This window comes from Megalobrama amblycephala, linkage group LG4 (assembly GCF_018812025.1).
Source record: "Megalobrama amblycephala isolate DHTTF-2021 linkage group LG4, ASM1881202v1, whole genome shotgun sequence".
NCBI classification, from domain to species: Eukaryota; Metazoa; Chordata; class Actinopteri; order Cypriniformes; family Xenocyprididae; genus Megalobrama; species Megalobrama amblycephala.
Genome location: NC_063047.1, coordinates 13,992,250 through 13,999,387, shown reverse-complemented (window position 1 = coordinate 13,999,387; position 7,138 = coordinate 13,992,250).

Sequence of the window (7,138 nt, the reverse complement as noted above, 5' to 3'; positions counted from 1 at the left end):
GCATTCACTCAGTTCATATAGAGACATATGTGCAACGTGTGAATGTATGTTCTCTTGCATATGAATATCTCTGTTGCTCGGCTAAATTGGGAGCTCTCAGATTTCCGCTAATCCCTGCACATCAAACAGCAGGCAGAGCGGAGCAGATGCAGACAGACAGAGGCACTGCTCTCCTGTGGTATCTCGACCTGCCGGATCTTCTTTCCCCGTACACAGTGCTGTTATTGTCCCTGTATCTGTATGTGTGTTTGTGTGAGAGACACAGCATGGGTTGTTTGTCCCTGCATCTTTCCATCACTCTCTTTTTCAGTTTAAACACTGTTCTGACTGGTAGCAAGCAGAGACACTGATGCTACACATCCACACTTCAGCTTCTGTTCTAGACAAATGTGTTTAATGTTGGTGCGGTGGTACACTCTTCTTTCAATGGTTCCACCTTTAACATTCATGGAACATTTCCACTGCACAAAAGGTACCTTAAATTGGACAAATTATTAAAATACCCTTCACAGTAAGAAAAAAAATGGTTCAAGGTGGCAAGAAAAAGAAAGGTACAATTAACTAAAATAGAGAAGGATTGAATGAATGAAAGAATGAATGATCGAAAGCAGTGTTGGGACGTAAATCAATACACTATCCAGGTGGTGGTCACAACAAAGACAGCTGTGTATACATGTGTGTGTGTGTGTGTGAGTGTGTGTGTGTGCCTGTTTGCCCTGCAAATCCCACTCAGACACCTGCACTCAAAGCTTCCCGCTGCAGAACCTCCACTTCAAACAACTACCGACACATCGAACGGAAACAAATATCTACGAAGAAGGGAACAAAGGACCGAGAAAGAAAGTAAAGAATAGGATTCCTGCAAAACTTTCCTGATGTAAACTACACTGTTTTGATTTTCAAAGAGAAATCACTTCAGGCACAAGTACTGAAATGTCTTTATTTAAAGCTTTGATGGATGAATGAATGCACATATGTGTATTATTACAGAGCATATGAATGCATGTAACATTTTAAAATAACCTCCATCTCACTAGATGTCACAGACCAAAACACCAGATGTGAAGTACCAGATCACTCTACAGGTCCAGTTGTGCTTTAATCGCCTGGAATGAAACTGCCGTCTATGAACTGAAGACAGTAAAATAACTGTTCATATATTTCTTTGAGAATATAAAGCAAAAAGCTACACTGTTTTACCACAGAGAAATGTAATAAAGTAAATATCAATCATATTTATACAGAATATATGAATATGAACCAAAAATTAGCCATGATTCTGAAAGAAAATAAATATCTGGTTCAAAAAATGTATATTTGTATTTACAAGCTAATATATTTGTCTTCTTAACCACAAGTTTCTGGATTTACCTCTTTACAACTGTTTCATCTCAAACTATCTTTTTGTGAAAAATGAAAATGCACATAAAAAAACAACATTAAAATGAACTTGTACACTATTGTTTAAAAGTTTGAGGTCAGAAAGATCTATGCTCACCAAGGTTGAATTTATTTGATCAAAAATACAGCAAAAACAGTTATATTGTGAAATGTTATTACATTATTGTACAATATCAATATTGTACTATATGTGTTTTCATAAGCCAGTTTTATCAAATGTGTAACAGGGGGTCTCTGCTTCATCTCTCATATCCACCAAGGGGTCCTTGGCCAAAAAAAAAGGTTGATGAAGACCCCCGATGTTGAAGATTGAAGATTACAGAAGAATGTCTCTGTCGAGAGTTCTATGTCTTATGTTTTGTGCCAAAGCAAAATGACAGTAAACAAGAATGATTATGGCTTAATATCTTCCAAAGAGTGTTTATGTGTTCTTTCCATTTAATTGGCAACATGTCTTTGAATGCATAATAATGCCTAATAAAGTCTAATGCCACACCAACCAATTAGCCAATTTACCAATATTGAAAATATGGATTTAACAAATAATTTTTCCACAAAAACATTTATTTAGTAAACAATACACAAGCATACGTCCTGCTAACAACACACTGCTGCTTATACATATGGTTACTATAACAACTATAGGGGACATTCCAGCGCTCTAGAAAATGACAATGCAATCCCAGAATAATACAACAACACTTATTTCTCAAGTAATATTACATAAAGAGCAACACAGAGCAATCTTACCATTGTTTTATCAATACATTTTACTCCCAGACTTATTTTAACCCATAAAACATGGCTAACATATTAATCAGGTCCTGTAGTGTGGCCTGCTCTCTCTCTCTCTCTCTCTCTCTCTCTCTCTGATACCAGAGCTCTCTGATTGGATAATGGAGCTACTTCTCATAGCCAATAAGAGAGGACAGCACCTTTTTTCTCCTAGCAACAACAGTGACCGTTTCCTTTCAGCACAACAAACTACCACCCGTAATATTACAATACAAATAATGTCAACTGCACAGCTTTATGGAGGAGAATTTCTCTTTTCTGCCATTCCGCTCCGTATTTCATCCCCTGCTGGTTCCTCTCTGATACCCACTCATTCTCCGTCATGTCTTCCCCCTCATCTTTGGGCTTCTTTCTATCGCTCATCTCTCACACACTCTTTCTCCTAATTTTTCTCTACATTACCTTCATTTCACTCTGGCTGTATCTCTCTATCCTCCCCACCCCTCTCCCCAACTCTTACCCCACCCCACCCCCCACCTCTCCCTCTCTCTTGGCTGACTGTGTGTCTCTGGTAGGGGCACACAGCCGGCTCCTGTTTCATGCTCTTAAAGGAGCAGCATGTTTTTCGTTTCACTGAAGGACTATGCTGAGGGATTCTGGGTAACAGCATGCACTCACTGACCCTGGGAGAGGTTCTGCACAGGCAGTCGCTTTGGAGCAAACATCCCGCCAAACTCAAACTCTCTCTCTCTCTCACACACACACATACACACACACACACCTACCTTACAAAAAAACTACACACTGCCTGGAACTAAACAAAATTTATAGTCAAGAACACAAATCAGACATACAGCAAAGCAAAAAACAAACAAAAAAAAGTATTGGGAAATTAAAAATTGATTGTCATTGCATTTGTTAAACTATAAAAATGTCGAAATATGAAACAAGTGATGATAGACTAACTTTACTTTCTTTAACTACATTTTCCCTTGTGTTGTAATAAAGTGCTATAGAAATAAAAATGACTTGACTTAAATCTTTTAGAATTTTAAATGGAAACTTTCTCTTCAGGTGGATGGTGGCCATGTATGATAGTGATTTTTCTCATTTCTAACTTGTTAAACTGATAATTATACAACTCCCTTATACAGAAATATGTCAGAAATCATATTAATCTGCTTACAAAAATGATAGTTGTGCCAAAACTATAAATTTGAGACAAAATAACTTATTTCTTCTGTTAACATGATATGCCACTTTACTTTTAAGTAAACAACCAAAAATATATATTTATTTTACATGTTTATAATTCGGATGATTTAGTTTATACACATAAAATTAACATTGTTAAATGTGGAAAATGTTTTGTTTATCTGAAAATATCATGAAATAACATTTTTAAATACAGTCAAATAGGGTCAATTTTCATAAAATAATTAGTCATGGATTTACCTAAAATAGTAAATTACTGAATACCATTTAGTCCAAAAAAGCCATTTTTAAAGCCCTTTTCGATCTCTGAGGGGTCCTTGAAAATGTTGCTTAATATAGATCACAACAGGATGTTTTCAAATATGGGAGTTAAAAAAAAAAAAGAGGTTAATATTTAATATATTTATGTGGTACCAATTCTATGTTGATTTATTCAGTCCAGCAGCACGACAACTCACACATATTAGAAAGGAAATTTTCAGCATTAATATCCATATAAAAAGCCAAACCTTTACTTTTTTGTGTGAATATTTGTACAGTGGAGGCGAACTGTTATCAACCATGTGTGGAAATAGCTTAATAAAAGTAAACTAGGTAAATAAAATTGCTTAAAAAATATTTTTCTAAAATATACTGGTTTTACCATGGATTTAGTATAGTACAAAAAAAGGTGACTAAACTTTAAAAGTTCATATGCACCTATTACGGTCATCTTCCTGCCTGTGATCCACTCCTCGTTTTCATCTCGCCATCACTGCGATTGAAACTTCACGCTTTGCTGTTGGCTGTACCACCCAACCTTAATTGACCTCGCTCTCTCCCTCCTTCCAGCTCTTTCTCCCTCCTCATCTCTCCAGAGGAATTTTGCCGCTGGGCTTTTTAATATTCCCTGTGCTTCAGTGCGGCCCGGCCAAAGCGGGCTGACACTACAGATTAACCACAGACAGAAGGAATGCCGCGGCGCTTTTGTGCCACGTGGAGAGCCGCCAACTAAACGCCTTTGGCCAGGTCGGACTGTAGGAGATCTCAGAAAACAAGGAGAGTGGGAAGAGAAGAGAGTGAAACAGGGAAAGCAAAGGACCGAGTGAGAGAGAGAGAGAGAGAGAGAGAGAGAGAGAGAGAGAGAGAGTGACAGTCGTGAAGTAAAGATGCTGCCGACAGCCCACAGTCGCCCTGGTCGGGAGGTGTCAGCCTAATTTGTCAGCTGCTTAATGATGACCTCAAGCTAGCCACAGGAAGATGGCATTGGGAATTTGCTAATAAGCTGCTGGCAAGAGTGAGAACTAATGGCAAAAATTGAATACTCAAAGACAGAATCCTTTGATATGTCATATTGATTTATCAAAAGCATTTTTTCGATTGCAATATGCTCAGAATAATTCCCTTTTCATGAAAAGTAAAGTTCAGTAAGTTAAAAATTCCCTCAGTCCCCTGCTTATCTTCCCTCTCAGAGACAAGGAGGCATCATGGGAAGACTGTAGAGTGAGACGGCCCATGCAGGGAGGGGCTGGAGACCCAGTGGCGCCAGCAGTATGTCTTCAGACACCTGGCATTTTGTTGGTGGTCAGGGTTACTATGGCAACCCACCAAGACTTTGCCAGGGCCCCAAAGGCAGTGCTGGACTGCACAGGTGTATGCATCTATTAGTTTTGTATTTTCTGTTTTGTTTCACAATTCAAATATAAAAGAGAAAAGAGGATTTGGTGCCAAAATTAATTTGGACATAGCTATGAATATAGAAGTGTAAAGTGTATGTGTGAGCATAATTACAGCACAGAATGAAACAAGATCAATTAAATATGAGAAATTTGATAAATAAAGAAAACAATGGCTGAAGAAAGTAAAGAAGAGAATTACAATAGGAAAATGCTGTCTTGTGCAGATTAGCACAGTAGAAGGAGGTCTGAAGGACACTGCAAAACATGGGAGGGGGGCACTGAAAAGCGGAAGTGGTGGCATTAGAGTAAAGGTAGAGGAGCAAAGAAAAGGAAGAGAAGTTAGAGAAAAACAAATAGGGATTATGAGAAGATGATGAAGCGATAGAAGAAATCTAACAGAGGTATTCGGGAAATAGAAAGCTGTTCAATCAAATGTGGTAGGCAAATATGAGAAAGAGGGAAAATGTAAAATGAGAGGAATATCAAGGGAATGAAAAGCTTGCACAAAGGGGCCAGAGAGAGGGAGATCTATACAGACAACAATGAAACAACGGAAGATCATTTAGATGAAATCCATGATTACTGTGCTCTCATGAGAGTCATTCTTTATGAAAGTTTGTCACTATTCATGATACTAGATTGTCATGAGTGATTTCTCAACATGAGAAACTGAAGCTAATCAAGTTAAGCCAAAACAGATTCAAATACATATATATATTAGAGGTGCACCGATACTAAATTTCTCTGCCGATACACATAGCCGATTATTCAGAATGATATCGGCCGATGCCGATACCGATAGTTTTTCTTAAGGGAAAAAAAATACTCTCCCAATTAATGATGTAAACTATACAGGGAACACTCTCATTTGGTACACTACAATATTAGAGGTTACAATTAACAACAGAAGTTTTATATTCAGCTGCTCTTTCTTTTTTTAGATATAATAATTACACTCAAATAAAAACTGAAATGTTTGTATAAAACTTTGTATCACATAAGGTAGTTTTCATAAGCACTGTCTTCATGGCAAAATTTACACAAACATAATGAACAGATGAATTTATATATATATATATATATATATATAGAGCTAAGTAACTGTAAACATTGGAAAACATTCCTGAGGTAAATTTGACATGATGTGACATTGTTCACACGCTGTTTTATTGACGTCTTTCTGCGGTTGAAGCACAAATAAAGTGATTACATGACATGAGACGTGATACATTCTGGTAAGTTGTACTAGGCTATATATTTCAACGTACCTTAGATGTTCATGCATGTTTTTTGAGATATAGCCTAACTTGTATTGAAGAGGAGGTAAAGACTCGTGCTCGAGGCATTACAGCGATCTGACACGTCACATTTAAGAGCGTCAACTCAAAACGCCATTTATTGTTTATATTTCATGATAAAATGGACAGAATTTGAAAACTGAAACTTTATCCTTATCAGAAGTAAAGCACAAAGCTTTTTGCAATTATTGGACAGGAGGCGCGCAAATGCAAATATATATATAAATATGTATATATATATATATATATACACACACAAAAGAACACACTTAAAGTATGTTCTTATAAACTCCACACACACACACACACACACACACACACACACACACACACACACACACACACACACACACACACACACACACACACACACACACACAGTCAAACCAATTCAATTATTCAGACATGTTTGATATTTTTGATATATTTTTACTAGTGGGTGCAGGACACTATAGTTCATTTATGTAAGTGAGGATAGCAAAATAAAGTAAACTGTGACATATTATACCCAAAAATCTTTATACAGTGGACTACCAGTAAAATTGATAAAAAATTTGGAAACCAAAAATTTTTCAGACACTTTGACCTGACCATGTTTTGCTTAAGTGTTATCTGACAAAATTAAGATATTGTTTTTCTGACACAGTTTTATTTATTTTTATTTTTTTAACTATAGTGAATAAACTGTATTAATGAATGAAATGTTCAAGGTGTCGGAATACATTTTGGTTACATACATATACATACATAAATACATTTAGTTACATTTGTTATAATTCTAATACATATATACACTACTTTTAAAAAGTTTGGGGTCAGTAAGATTTTTTT